The sequence below is a fragment of the Vulpes vulpes genome, chromosome 13, assembly GCF_048418805.1.
Source record: "Vulpes vulpes isolate BD-2025 chromosome 13, VulVul3, whole genome shotgun sequence".
NCBI classification, from domain to species: Eukaryota; Metazoa; Chordata; class Mammalia; order Carnivora; family Canidae; genus Vulpes; species Vulpes vulpes.
Window position 1 is genome coordinate 121415469 of NC_132792.1, and position 15553 is coordinate 121431021.

Consider the following 15553-nt stretch of genomic DNA (forward strand, 5'->3'; position numbering starts at 1 on the left):
ACTCTGCTTTTCACCCCCTGGGTGGACCAGCTCTGAGACTCATTTTAGAAAGCTTAGAAGGTTCCACAGAAGGCAGCACCAGCTGCCCAGAGCAGTGGTCAAGTTGAAAATACATCCTCATGGGGCTCCTGGGTGGCACAGTCTGTCCAACTCTTGATTTCAGCTCAGGTCATGATCTCAGGGTTGTGGGATCGAGCCCCACGTCAGCTATTCAGTGGAGAGTCTGCTTGAGATTCTCCCTCTGCACCCCACCCCCAGAAAAAAAAAAAAAACACATCCTCATATCTTCTTTTCCTCCTTTACATTTTTACCTCCTGGCCCTTATTCCTGTCCCTAGAATGACATCCCAAATAAGCTACTTACATGCAAGTCCTTGTCTTACACTTGCTTCCAGGGAGCCTAGATTAGAACAACAACAATGAAAAGCTCTTGGAAATTAAGAACATGCTAGCTGAAATGAAAACACAAAAATGTGAAGGGTTCAACCTGGTTTTCATTTTCACTCTTTCAGGAGAATGGGCGCCAGGGGTGCAATGGGAAGAAGGGCAGAAACTGCTGTTGTCTGAATACCCCACAGACCCAGCTGATGCTTCAAAGAATTGATTTTTTTTAAATTTTTATTTATTTATGATAGTCACACACACAGAGAGAGAGAGAGAGAGAGAGAGAGAGGCAGAGACACAGGCAGAGGGAGAAGCAGGCTCCATGCACCGGGAGCCCGACGTGGGACTCGATCCCGGGTCTCCAAGATCACGCCCTGGGCCAAAGGCAGGCGCCAAACCGCTGCGCCACCCAGGGATCCCCTCAAAGAATTGATTAAAAGAGAGGTTTAGGGACGCCTGGGTGGCTCAGTGGTTGGGCACCTGCCTTCGGTTCAGGTCTGATCTCAGGATGCAGGATCGAGTCCCACATCAGACTCCCTGCGAGGAGCCTGCTTCTCCCCCTGCCTATGTCTCTGCCTCTCTCTGTCTGTGTCTATCATGAATAAATAAATAAATCTTTAAAAAAAAAAAAAACAGAGGCTTAGATAACAGTCCCTTATTTGTTCCAAATGGGAACAGAATTATGTTCACAGTGAAATAAGGCATGGAAAAGATTCGGTGTCCCATGCAGACATGCAGAGGGCCAGAGAGCCTTTCCTGCCTTTGAACTTTGTGCACTTGTCAGCCTTTCCTTCCTTCTGTTGACCTCTGATCTGCATGCAGTTGTATCGTTGATCCTTGCTCTTGAAGTCCTGAGAACAGGGCACAATCAGAGAACCCGGGACACCTAGGAGAAAGTGGTGTTGGGGAGTCAGTGTGAAATCATTTGGAAGAACTTTGGGGATAGGTGAGTAATGATCTATCCATCCTCCTTTCTGTGGACTTGAGGAAAATGCTTTGAAGCTCAATGAACTGCATCTTTCTTCTTTGCATTCTTTTTAAATGTGAAATCTTTTTTTATAAATGTGAAACCTATAGAAAACCTCAGATTATTTTCTATGAGTAGTAACTCAGTACATTAGATATATTATATGTTATTTTGTCATTCCTGATATCCCCAACAGATATCTTTGCAAATTATCTTGTGTATTGAACAGGAGCGAGTTTCCAGAAACTGGGGATTCTGCTTGCATTTTATTTATTGGTTGGTTCGTTGGTAGCATCATATGCTGCCAGATGACTGGTAAATATACTTGACTATAAAAATGATGAGGGGAATCCCTGGGTGGCTCAGCGATTTAGCGCCGCCTTCAGCCCAGGGCATGATCCTGGAGACCCCGGATCGAGTCCCACATCGGGCTCCCTGCATGGAGCCTGCTTCTCCCTCTGCCTGTGTCTCTGCCTCTCTCTCTTTCTCTCTGTGTGTCTTTAATGAATAAATAAATAAAATCTTTAAAAAAATAAAAATAAAAATGATGAGAAAATGCAGATATGAAAGTACTTTATATAATTAATGTTCTTACAAAAGTCTTTCTTGAGCGTTTTGGTATCCCCTGTTTTGGTCCCCCTAGAGCCTGTTTGGTATCCCCACCCTCACATCTTCAAAGTCCCATTGGATTTATAATCTGTTCATCTTGCAGTAATGAGTAGTGGGCACTATGCCCTTTTCAGAATCTAGTTGTCATAAAATGCATGCAGGGTCTTATGGAATCAGTAAGCTCTCAATTGGTGTCTGGTAAAGGAATTTATTGGTAAGTATGGGGAGTGTCCAGATAGCAGATTGGACAGGGCAGGAGTCCCGTGGTGAATAAGAGCAAAGGAAAAGCTTGAGGTGAGGAGAGAAAGAGGAAGTGATCCAAGCCTGGGATTTGCAAAAGCACAAGACATGCTTTCGAATCTAAAGGAAGAAGCAATGAATGCTGGGGATCCAATGACCTCAGAAAACAGTACTTTATTATTTTTTTAATTTTTTTTTAGAAAACAGTATTTTAAAGTTAATTTTTATTTTTATTTATTTTTTAAAAGATTTTATTAACTTGAGAGAAAGAGATAATGAGAGAGAGCAGGAGGAGGGGGAGAGGGGGAGGGAGAAGCAGACTCCCCAGCTGAGCAGGGAACCCAACGTGGGGCCCCATCTCAGGACCCCGAGATCATGACCTGAGCTGAAGGCAGACACTCAACCGACTGAGCTACCCAGGTACCTCATCATCTATCTCTTTGATTTGCATTCTATTTTTCTGGGAGAATTCCTCAAATTCCATGCTCTGACTTTTCCATTAAAAATTTTATTTCAAGGGCATCTGGGTGGCTCAGTCAGTGAGATGGAGAACCAGCATCTTTGTTTTGAGGCCCCCAGATGTCCTTATCTGTGGCTGTTTCCTTGGGGAACTGCTCATTCATTTCAGAGACTGGTCCTCCACTTCCTGCCCTGGGATTGTCACCTGGAGGCAGTGTCCTGTGACCCCACAGCAGGAGGGGGCCTCGGAGGGACTCGAAGTTCCAGGCAAAGACTTTCACTCAATCCTGTTGTCTTCCATCAGGTACTTCACCCTGTTCTCCGAGTGCCGAGTGCCAAGGTAGGCAGATCAGAGGGCTGGGAGTGAGAATGAGGAACAGGGGATATAACTTCGTATACACACTTTAATCCTGGGGTGTTTTTCCCCCACTTTTTTTTTATTGCAGTAAAAACACATACAACAAAATTTGCCATCTAAACCATCTTTATTTTTTATTTTTTAAAAGATTTTATTTATTTATTTATTTATTTATTTATTTATTTATTTATTTATTCATGACAGACACACACAGAGAGGCAGAGGGAAACACAGGCTCCATGCAGGGAGCCCAAGGTGGGACTCAATCCCAAGACTCCAGGATCATGCCCTGAGCTGAAGACAGACACTCAACTGCTGCCACCCAGGCGTCCCTCATCTTTAAAGACTTATTTATTTATCTTAGAGAACAGGAGTGCAGGGGGGAGGGGCAGAGAGAGAGAGAGAGAGAGAGAGAGAGAGAAAGACTCTCAAGCAGACTCCCCGCTGAGCACAGAGCCCCACACAGGGCTCGATCTCACCACCCCAAGATCATGATCTGAGCCGAAACCAAGAGTCAGTTGCTTAACTGACTGGGCCACCCAGGCTTCCCTAATCATTTTTAAGTGTACAAATAAGTGATTTTAGGTTGGTTCATATTGTTGTACAACCATCACCACCATCCACCTGCAGAATGCTTTTCATCTTGCAGAACTGAAGCTCTCTACTCATTAAGAAATAACGCGCTGTGATTGAGTCTATGCCTTGCATTCTCACCCAGCAGGGACACTCAGGGTGTACAGAGGATCCCTACTCCCCTCATCTACCCACATCCCTGTCTTTGGAGGCTCTTGATGCCTTTGGCTCCTAAGACTTTGCAGAGCTGTAAGGTAGGGGTTGACAAACATTTCCTGTAAGGGGCCAAGTAATACATTTTTTAGGCTTTATGGGTAATTGCTCATCTCTGCTATTGTAGCAGGAAAGCAGCCATAGACAATATGCAAACAAGCACAACCTTGCTTTGGTAAAACTTGATTTACAAAAGTAAGTTGTGGGTCAGATTTGGCTCCTGGGCCATAGTTTGCTGATCCCTGCAGGTCTAGAGCAAGAACACACCCACTTCTAGTGGCAGGAAGGTTTTCAGCTTTATTCACTTTGCTGAATCAATCACCCTACTTTCCACCTTGCAAAACGTAACATTTCTCCTCTGCTGTTACCTTTTCTCGTGTTCACTTTGTCCCTGTGGAATATATAGCTTTTTAAAAATCCCTCTGTAGTTATTGTCATGTTGTTCTCGGTAACTGAGATAAATGCATATGTTTGTTTGATCCACAATTTTTTAAAAGATTGTTTGATTAGAGAGAGTGAGTGTAGGTGGGGGGCACACAGGGAGAGGCAGAGGGAGAGAGTCTTAAGCAGACTCCAAGCTTACAATGAAGTTGTTATAAGCATAATATAAAGAGCTCCCAAATACTCTTTACCCAGTTAGTAATTAGTATTTTGCAACATCCTTTTTGTGTGTGTGCTTTTTTTAAAGATTTTATTTATTTATTCATGACAGACACAGAGAAAGAGAGAGGCAGAGACACAGGCAGAGGGAGAAGCAGGCTCCATGCAAGGAGCCTGATGTGAGACTCGATCCTAGGACTCCAGGATCACACCCCGGGCTGAAGGCCGCGCTAAACCGCTGGGCCGCCGGGGCTGCCCCACGTTTCCTTTTTAATTCCCCCTCCATATATAGATAGATAGATAGAACCATTTCAGACCTTGTATTCTATTACTCCTTAAATCGTTCAGTGTATGTTTTCCAAGATCAGGTATATTAACTTAGAAAAAAAATCAATTCTCAAAATCAAGATATTTAATATGTGTAATCTATTCTTTAATCTATAGACCAGATATCCCCAATAAATCCTTTCTAGAACTCTTCCCAGCCCAGATAGAGCATTGCAGTTGGTTTTCAGGACTCCTTGGCCTCTTTCAATGAGAAACAGTTTCTCAGCCTTGTTTTCTGTTTCATGACATTGACATTGTTTTGACACTGACGTCTTTGGAGATAAGGGCCATTGGTTTCTAGAATGTTACTTTATTTGGGTTTTGGCTGATGTTTCCTCATGCCTGCATTTTTGACATAAAGAATGTTATTTCCTTTGTTGTGAATCAGGAACTGATCTACAATTTTTATTTAAAATCATTCCCTCCCCTGAATTATTTTTCATTCTACCTTATGTCCCTGGAAACTCTCCAGAATTTTATACAGGGGAACATCCTTTGTTCTGATTTTTAAAAATATATAAAATATTCTAGAGATCACATTATACCCACTCTTTTGCTCCATAAACCTTTGGGGTGGCTTTTGACCAAAAGCAGTAGAAATCTGACTATCTAAACTTTGCCCTGCCAAGTTGGACTCTGTAGAGTATTTATTTACCAACGGCATATATACAGATTGTACTTTGGAATATCTTGCACGAACTTAGATTTCACATTCTAATGTTGCATGGATGGTGTAACCAAGGAGCAAGATGTTAGGATACATGGGTGAGCCTTGAGTTTACAATCTCACTGTAGTTTTTTTATATAAAAATACCAGCTTTGGGCAGCCCGGGTGGCTCTGCGGTTTGGCACCGCCTTCAGCCTGGGGCATGATCCTGGACACCCAGGATCGAGTCCCGCGTCGGGCTCCCTGCATGGAGCCTGCTTCTCCGTCTGCCTGTGTCTCTGCCTCTCTCTCTTTCTCTCTGTGTGTCTTTCATGAATAAATAAAATCTTAAAAAAGAAATAGCAGCTTTACCGAAATGTAATTCACATACTATAAAACCCACCCTCCCAAAGTGCACAGATCAATAGTTTTCAGTATATTTCAGACTTGTGGCAATGCGGCCATCACCAGGATCTAATTTTAAAATGTTTTCATCATCACTGCAGTTTTAAGAATAATGGCAAAGTCGAGTCCCTTGGCGAAATGGCCAGAGCTTCTGTCGGAAAGATTCAGGGGAAGGATGGGGAGGAATGTGACAGAGAGCAAGTTTTTTTTTGTTTTTGTTTTTAATTAAAAAAAAATTTTTTTTTTTTTTCAGAGAGCAAGTTTTGAAAGAGTACAGAGATGCGGGAGGCGGGGGGGGGGGGGGGGTGTAGATTTCAGGGGCAGGAGCACAGCCCCTGGGAGGAGCGAGGCCTCGGGTCCAGGGCTTGCTCCCCGAGCACGGCCCGAGCACAGGCCCGGGGCCGGCGATGAGTCGCATCCGCTGCCCGGCAGCAGCCTGTCTCCCGGAAGGGCAGAGTCCGGGCCGGGTGAGCGCCGGGCTGGAGGCCCAGGGCGCCGGGCGCGGGGCTAGGGGCTGCAGGGCGCGAAGAGGGAAGGAGGGCCTCGGGCGGGCGGGGTCTGGGATGGGCGCCCGGGGCCGGGTCAGGGGAGCCCCGGCGCAGCCCCTCCGAGTGGGCGCCGCACACCCCGGCCTCGCGGGGAAGACCGCGTCGAAGCTTCCCAGGACGCCCGGCCCCAGCGTGTGCGGAGCAGGGGCGGTGCGTGCAGGGGAAGAAGCGGAAGGACGCGCCCCAGGGACCGCCCGAGCCCCTCCCGGCCCCGCACGCGGCGGCTGGAGGCTGCGCCCCGCCCCCGGGCCGCCCTCTGCGCGCGCTCTCCCCAGCAGGGGCCGCTAACGGGGCGGGGCGGGGCCGAACCGCGCCCTCCCGAGGCCGGGGTTCGACCCCGGACCGCCCCTCGGGGGCCGGGCCTGGGCGGGGTCAGCGCGGGGCGGCCCGAGCCTGCAGAGCAGGAGACCGAGGCACCGAAGGAGAGCGCGCCCGCCGCCGCCGGAGCCTGGGGGCCTGGGAGCCGACCGCGTAAGGGGGCGCGAGGGCACCGGCTGGGGGCGCGGTTGCGAGGGGCCAGCGGGGGGCGAGGGGGGCTGGGGGCGCGGGCGGCGCTGGACTTGCAGGCAGGTGACTCGCTCACGTCCCCGGGGCCGCAGCTGCACGGGGACCAAGGGCCAGGAGCGCCCACGCCTACCCCCCCCCCCCCCCCCGCCTCCCGGGGCTGCAGGTGCGCGCGGCTCCAGGAAGAGGCCTGGGCAGGCCCTGCGAGCGCGCTCGGGCCGCGGGGTGCAGGTCCCAGGCCCGCCCTCCCGGGGAGTATTGCTTCCAGGGCGCGGGGAGCCCCGAGCCCCGCAGTGAAATGCGCCTGTGTCGCCGAAGTCCTGAAAGCCGTGTCCAGTCTTGCAGTTGGGGCCTGCTTCTCGGCCCTCGTGCCCGCCGCGCGTTCCCCCGCGCCCCTCGCTGTTGTGCCGGGAGGGAAGGCCTGCCCGCCGCGCAGCTGGGGCGGGGGCGGGGGGAATCTGGGTCTGGGGTCGGAGTGCCCCGCGGAGCTTCTGGCCGCTCCCGGAGCCTTGGCGGTGGGGAGTGCGGACCGCGGCTCCAGCAACTCTGCGGTCCCAAGTTTGACTTCTCTCTCTAAGCCTGTCCCCCATCCTCCCCGCGGGGCAAAGCTCAGGCTCCGCACATCCTGCCCCGACTGGGCGACTGGGCGCACAGCCCGCTTCCTGCCTCGGCTGCTCTGCACCCCGAGCTCTGCACCCCCAGCTCTATACCCCGAGCGCTGCACCCCCAGCTCTGCACCCCGAGCTCTGCACCCCCGGCTCTGCACCCCGGGCTCTGCACCCCCAGCTCTACACCCCGAGCACTACACCCCCAGCTCTGCACCCCGGGCTCTGCACCCCGAGCTCTGCACCCCGAGCGCTGCACCCCCAGCTCTGCACCCCAGGCTCTGCACCCCGAGCTCTGCACCCCGGGCTCTGCACCCCAGACTCTACACCCCGAGCACTGCACCGCCAGCTCTGCACCCTGAGCTCTGCACCCCGGGCTCTGCACCCCAGACTCTACACCCCGAGCACTGCACCGCCAGCTCTGCACCCTGAGCTCTGCACCCCGGCGCTCTACACCCCGAACGCCGCACCCCCAGCTCTGCACCCCGGGATCTGCATTCCCCGCACTGTACACGCGCCCCGCGCCCCGGCTGGAGGCGGAACTGCCGGGGCCTGTGCACTTGAGGTCTGCGCACAGTTCAGCACCTCTGCTCAGATTTATGAGCTCCTGTGGGAAGTTGTTGGGGACGTTGGCCAGAGTCTCTGAGGCGCCCTGCAGCCTCTTCTGATGCAGTATCATTGAAAATAAACATTCTCAGGAAGCTGCCTGGCTCCAGAAAGTAAAACTGTCTTCTGGTATGAAGGCAGTTGTGGCTTCCCTCAGGGAGTCAGGGCCTGGCCCCTTTGGGTTTGAGAAGCAAAAAATTCTAGGATTGATCAGCAAGGTTTCCACACCTGGGAGGGCCATGTGATGATGGCTTTCTTTTCTCCATCCTTGGGCGGGGGTGGGGGGAGGGTGGGGGGGGTGGGGGGGTGTGGAGGGCTCAGCGGGGATTATGCCCTCTGCAAGCTTGCAGGTTTGTGGGGAGAGAGGTAGACAGTGAAATAAACTGGTAAAACGTAAAATATGTTAGAGGAAGATGTGTGCCATGGAGTAAAGCCCCAGAGAGGGAAAGAGAGTATCTGGTGAAACAGAAGCCTGGTGATGTTTGAATAATCCCAACCAGTTAGGAGTGGCACATTGCCATCGGGGGTGACTATGCACCAGGAGTGGAAAATTGCCATGGGGGGTGACTATGCACTAGGCTGAGGAAAGAGCAAGAGCAAAGGCCCTGTGGCAGGAGCATTCCTGGTGCAGATGAACTTTATGTCTGTTTGCTGAGTGTCAGCCTAGCTGCCACCAGTGCTTTTGGTGTGAGTGACCTCCTGCATAAACTATACTGGCCCAGCATGAGAGCCAGAGGACTCTAAACTTTCTGCCACCTTCCCCCACCCCCCAACCCAGTTCCAGAAAAGGAAAGACCTCCACCATCGCACGGTCAGTAACTGCTCAGCAGGGTAGCCAGAGGGAACCTCAACAGCATCTGCTCCAGCCCATGTGCCCTCGTATCCCTTGAGCACTCTGGCTGGTACGGGCTTACAGGTGCAGGGTGATCCTGGAAGTGACTGAATGCCCTGGGGCAGAGGGGCCTTTAGAGAAAGGGCACCCACCATTGCAGGAAGCAGAGTGCCTTCCCCAGGACCCCCTTGCCATGTCCTGGTTCATGTCTGATGCACGCAATGGAGCTCACAGGGAGCCCTGGCCATGGATGGAAGAGCTCAGCGTGCCCCAGGCTTAGTAGCCGCTCCCCTGGCACCCTGACTCTTCTCTTCCAGCATCCTGGCTCAGGCCCAGACCCGAGAAGGCACAGGTGGCCCAGACTCTGTTTCTCCATTCCTGCATGGAAGTGCCCAGATATGTGGAGCACAGCCTGGCTCACAGAATAAGAGAGGGCTGGGTGTGAGCCAGATACCCGAGGACACCTTCTCAGGGCCGGAGCACGCACAGTTAGATTGGGCCTGTGTTGGTGTGCGGGGCCCCTAGGGCCTCATGCCCAAAGCCCACCTCAAAGGATCCTAGACCCGAACATTAGGGATTCCTTCCTTTGAGGTCACACAGTGATGTGAAAGCACACCTAGCACAGAAGGAAGAGGGGACTTGTGCCCGAGCCATGTCATCGGTATGTCCCCTCCCTGGACCTCGTCCATAAAATGAGGTTGGGCTGTTCAAGCTGCAAGTCTCCTGGTGGCTCTACTGTGTAACAACTGTGTGGTGAAGAAGTCCAAATGGATCCTCAGGAAAGGAAACACATAGGTGGGGAGCAGTCCATATTGGTGGGGCCTGCGTGGGCCCTGCAGCCTGTGCCACATCCACTGAGACAGCTTCAATGGGAGTGAAGACCACAGCCCAAGGCTGTGGGGCAAAGCCTCGCACAGAAGGCAGGGGCTCAGGATCGGGACAGAGGTGTCCATGCCCAGCCAGCTGGCCTCCTGGGGTCACTCTTGGGGTGCTGGTAGGTGTCCTTAAGGAGCAGAGGCTCCAGATGCTCAGGGGGTGAAACTGGAGGTGCAGTGGGTCTCCCCCAAGCAGTTCCCCAGGAGAGGATGCCGCCCCCTGCCTTCCCTAAGGAGGGAGCAGCACTGTGTCCAGGACCCCCTACTCCGCCAAGGAGAGCACTGCGCTGTCCCATCCTTGCTTACATAACTAAACACACAATGATTGTGCAAACGCAGTTCCAACTGGTGTTTCTACTTTCATCAAAGTGTGTTTACCTTCCTTAGGGAGGTCAAATTGACCCTTCCTCACCTTCTGGAGCCCAGCCGAGGACTTCCTACTTAGTCTCTCTGAGCTTTATTATTGATCACCTTTTTTTTTTTTAAGATTTTATTTATTTATTCATGAGATGCGCAGAGAGAGGGACAGAGACACAGGCAGAGAAAGAAGCAGACTCCTTGTGGGGAGCCTGATGCAGAACCCGATCTCAGGACCCCAGGATCATGCCCTGAGCCAAAGGCAGATGCTCAACCACTGAGCCCCCCAAGCGTCCCTGATCATCTCTTTAAAACAGAGAACTAGCCCTTACTTCTCCAGGTCACTGTGGTATATGAGATGATGTGTTTAAAGAGTCTTCACACCCTGTGTCACACCTAAAGCACACTGTGGTGCCCAGACAGACTGACCGACAGGATGGGGGCCACATGTCCTCGCCCTGGGCTCACTGGGGGGCTTTAGGCAGCTCCCTCCTGGCCCAGGAGACTGTGAGGGCATCCGGAAGCTGGTGACCAGGAGCAGGGGGCCTGAAGGCCTCCCCATCAGGGTGTCTCTGGCAAGCGCACCTGGGATATGGCTTTCCCTGTGCAGTGTCACTGAGGGTGACATTCCAGAGTATTCCTCTTCCTGTTAGGGCTAGAGAGACTTGGACCTTTGGGAAACCAGGAGAAACACTCTGCTTCCAGTGCCAGGCCCCAGGTGAGTCTGCATAGTGACAGGTGCAGCTCCGGGAGGTTTGACTCTCTTACCACGTCTTTGGGGGAAAATGGATGTACTTTCCCACCTTCCTGGGGTTTTATTTTGTCTATGGCAGGACCTACCTGCTGGACCTCACTGTCGCTGCGAGGAGGCAGGAGCGGGCAGGCCCGGCCACCCTGTGCAGGCAGAGAGCATGTCCTTGCCTGGCCTGGCGCCTGCCTCCCTCCCTCCTGGCTGCTCTGTCCGCCAGGACCTTCCATTGAACTCCAGAAGTATTTTTAGCCTTTTGCAACTTTTTATTCCTTTCTGCTACCACACATTGCCACAAGCAAACTAACCCCCACCAAAATACCAGCAGCCCAGAACTTTCCTCAATACCCTGACCCTCATCCTCAGGGCCACCCTCCACGGAGCACAGGGGCCCTATCACCACATTCCAGAGGAGAAGCCGGCTTAGGTTACAGGCGAGGCCCTGCCAACAACTCTATCCCTGACACACCATTGAGGAAGCTTCCAGACCAGGCAGCAGAGCTGGAGGCAAGGGAGGGGCCGAGTGTGGACGTGCTGGGGAGAAGACAGGGTGTGCGCATCACAGCAAGCCTGGCCCACTGCTCTGTCCTCCGGAGCAGGGGTCTTCTCTACTCCCAGGGAGGTGCCAGTGTTGAAACCCCAGGCAGGGTCAGGCTCTGCCCCCGCAGGCAGTGAACTCTCACCCTGCTGTTTCTCTTGTAATTTAAAACCCATGGAAAACCGAAAGGGTCTCATGTGGCAGATGGGGAACTGAAACAGGGCCTCAAGTGACACCAGGCAGGGGCCCATGAGCCTCAGTGTGGGGATGTGCCCCCCCCTCCCCTGCATTATTCGGCTTCAGGCCTGAGTGGGGGGGCTGTGTAGATGAGTCTACAGTGGCCTCCACTCTGGAGGCTAAGTGTGTGCAAGTGCACGGGGGTCAGCCAGCCCCGCCAGGGTTCCTCCCTTCCCCTACCAACAGCCCCCCAAAGTCTGCCTTCCCCCCTACTCCCCGGGAACCCCCTGCCGTACCCTCCTCCCAGGACCACCCCTCAGCTTCCTGTCCTGGCCCAGGGAGCACTTAGCCTTGGCCTGCGTCCCTCTCTCCCACCCGTCGTGTTCTGAGGACTGAAAACCCTAAGTGATTGCCCGTATGGGTGCACCCCCCTTCACCTGATGGAATGCTTTGAATCCCCCCAGTTTGGTGAGGCCTGGAGAAGTGAGGTTCTCCTTTCCTTGGGGTCCTGGCTCCAGGTTGTTCTCCCAGGTTTTGCTCTGGGTCTTGCAGAGAGGTGAACACCGCCTGATCCCGGGGCAGGGGCACGGGCATGTTGCTCGACCCCGTGGGCCCCAGGCGGCCGGGGGCAACGTCTGTGGGGCAGAGGCTATGCCGTCAGCCAGTGTCCTCCCCTCCAGGGCTTTCCCACTTCGTGGGGCCAACTGCCACCCGGATTGGGCGGAGGGTAGGCGGTCTGGGCTGCAGCGAGCAGGGCCTGGGAATTTCAGGGAACTTCGGGAAGCCCCTGGGCTTGGGTGGCCGTCAGCAATGTGTTGGCGGCAGGAACATTCCCATTCCTTGCTGCCTTGGCAGGCTGGCCCTAGCATGGAAGGGAAACCATCTGTTTCGATGTTCCTTTTGCTATTCTCCGGAGTGGAGTGGCGAGACTGGGGAGGGCAGCCAAGGGCCCGGGCCTGGGGGAGCATGCGGACCACCAAGCCCACCGAGCTGTCTGGCCAGGCATCAGAAAGGCTCGTGGTGCCACTGTTTTCCTCTCACTCTGCCCTGGAGTTCCCTGTCCCTGTTCCCGAGGTCCTCCCTCTCCTGTGAGTCTGTCAGGCCACTTGGGAGCACCTGCTGATCGTGAGGTTCTCTCCCACTGGCCTGGGTGTGACGGGGGGTCTCTGAGGGCAGGCTGACAGATACCCCATTGCATTCTCCAGGGTCTTGAGTCTGATCTTCACCTTTTTAAATCCAGACCCTGGTATGTGCAGTCCACCTGGCATACTGGTGGTCCACTCTTGCTTCTGGGAGAAATCTGCCATAACACCCCCTGCCACCCCCCGAACCCTCTCCCTGCATCTTACGGCCAGTGTCTACAGAGTAGTCTGAGAAGTAGGTTATATATAATTCCTCTGGGAGAATTCAGACATATTTTTGTTCAAAAGTTCTAGGGGCGCCTGGGTGGCTCAGTGAGTGAAGCATCTGCCCTTGGCTAGGGTCATGATCTCAGGGTCCTGGGATCAAGCCCCACATGGGGCTCCCTGCTCACTGGGGAGTCTGCTTCTCCCTCTCCTTCTCCTTTTCCTGCTCCGCCTGCTTGTGCTCTCTCTCTCTGTCAAATAAGTAAATAAAATATTTTCTAAAAGTTCTAGTAATTTTCAACACTGTCATTCGAAGAATATTGAAATTCATTCACTCGACAATACATTCTGAGCATCCAGGGCGTGCCAGATGGTGGGGACCAGAGGGCGGCCAAGGCAGACATGGTCTCTACCCTCAAGGAGCTTCCTTCCAGCGGAGGTGGCCTATACTGTTGAATGTCGAACAGATGAGCCCATGACCTGAGCTAGGGATGAGAGGCACTCCGTGCTGAGATAGGTCAGGGCAGGCTGCTGGGAAATGGACGCTTGGTTTGAAATTGGAAGGATGAGCAGGAGTTAGGAAGCTGAGGAGAGGGAAGAGATCTGCAGGCTGAGGGACAGGTTTCGGCAAAGCCCCGAGGAAGGAGGGAGCGTCATAGGCCCAAAGGCTGCCAAGAAGGTGGGGCTGGGCTCAGAGAGGACAAGGGGGTGGGGGGCAGCTCAGACCCTATAGACCTTGAAGGGTGAGCTGGTGTCACTCCATTCCAAAGGCAACAGGAAGTTATCCTAGGATTTTTTTTTTTTAAGATTTTATTTATTTAGTCATGAGAGAAGCAGAGACACAGGCAGAGGGAGAAGCAGACTCCATGCAGGGAGACCAATGTGGGACTCGATCTCAAGACTCCAGGACCACGCACTAGGCTGAAGGCAGACGTTCAACCACTGAGACACCCAGGCACCCCTATCCTAGGATTCTAACAAGGGACATGAGGTGGTCAGGTGGATTTCCAGAATAGCACTGTGGCTGCAGAGTGTGTGGGAGGGGGCAAGAGCACGTGTGACAGAAGCAGACGGGGGAAAAAAAAAAAGAAGTGGACAGGGGCCCTGCTTGGGTCCAGGGGAGGCAGTGCTGGAGGTGGATCTGAGATTATCTCAGATGTGGAGCTGCTGGACTTGCCAGTAGGGTGGATCCACGTGGGTGGAGTGTAGGAGGGGATTCAAGGATGTCTCCTGGCTTTTGGTGTGGCATTCGGGAGGTGGGCAGTCTCCGTTACTGGGTGAGCTGGAACCCCAGAAGAAGACAAAGGTTTAGGGGGAGAAGATTGTAGAGCAGCTGTAGATGCAGCAGGGGAGGGTTTGAGATATTCGGGAGCAGGTGGGTGGGCAGGTGGGCGTTGGGGTCCCAGTTAGACCCGGGCAGGTGGCAGTGGGAGCCACGTGGACAGAAAGGATGGCCCCATGTGGACACAGTTCTCTGGCCACCTGATCAGCTTTGTTTACCCATTTATTTCACATTCCCACCTGCCGCTGGCCCTCAGAGGACCACAGGCCATCAGGTTCTTGGCCACGAAGAAATCACACAGTGGGATCCCAGCCGCGTGAGCAGGTCTTGTGTGGCTCTGGTGTCAAGAGGGTGTCTGACTCACTGTTGAAGTTGAGTCACGGGGCAGACTGTCACCTTCATGGTTTGTCATGTAAGAGATGTATGATTATGTTGTTTTCGAGTAGATAGTACATGCATTTGGTAAAAGATGATTTCTTTTCAAGATATAAAAGCTTATTCAGTGCTAGACTCTTCCCTCGTGGGGCCCCTGGGTGGCTCAGTCGGTTAAGCATCTGGCTCTTGATTTGGGCTCTGGTCATATCAAGGTCATGGGATTGAGCCCTGTGTGGGGCTCTGCGCTGAACACAGTCTGCTGAAGATTCTTTCTCCCTCTCCCTCTGCTCCTCCCTGCTTGTGCGCCCTCTCACTCTCTCTCAAATAAATAAACAAAATCTTAAAAAAGCAAAAAAGATTGTTCCCTTGTGTCGGGCATCCAAGTGAACTGCCACTGTCCACAGCTTGTGTTTTTGGTCCATGCAGGTGCACCGTTTAGTATGCCGGCTGTTCTCACTTAACTATCAGGGAGATCTTGACCAAGGCAGATAGTTTTTATACTTTCAGACAAAGAGACAATAAATTTGTGAGGAATTGAGAGGATAAAGAAGACAGGTGTTTTTGAGCAACGGGAAATCCTAATCAGAATGTAGACCAAGGCTAGAAGATGAGACACACATCATTGGCTTTCTGAGCCCTCAGGTCCATATCTCTGGCGGTGCAGGTATCTTTTTCCTTCTTCTAACAGGAAGGGCATTTTTCACATGGGAGGTTTGTTTCCTGCTTTCAGGCGGGGGGTGGGGTGCAGAGAAGGGTCTGAGACTCGAAGCACCTCCTGTCTCGTGACTTTTATTTAAAGTAGTCACTGTGCCGAAGGGGCGCATCCGGGGAGGCCTGCCCTAGATTGGATCGATAAACCCGTCTCTTATTTCCATCCCCAGCGGGTGGACATTCAGGTTGTTTGCAGTCTTCCTTCTTACCAGGAGGGAACATCTGCAGCAAATCCTCCTGAGCATATGACAGTTTCTATAAATGCAAGT

At 52.9% G+C, this 15553-nt stretch overlaps 1 protein-coding gene across 7 annotated transcripts in view; it reads left to right on the plus strand.

The window, feature by feature from the left end:
- Positions 1-1212: 1212 nt before the first annotated feature.
- EPHX1 (epoxide hydrolase 1) overlaps positions 1213-15553 on the plus strand; it is a 40488-nt gene continuing 26147 nt past the window's right edge. The window contains exons 1-2 of one of the 7 annotated variants that reach the window (XM_072732698.1): positions 1234-1329; positions 2963-2998. The gene's annotated coding sequence lies outside the window, so the exon portion shown is untranslated. Of the gene's footprint in view, positions 1330-2962; positions 2999-6102; positions 6248-6635; positions 6800-15553 lie in introns of those variants that run through there. The other 6 variants (XM_026003452.2, XM_072732699.1, XM_072732694.1 and 3 more) reach the window with 6 other exon arrangements.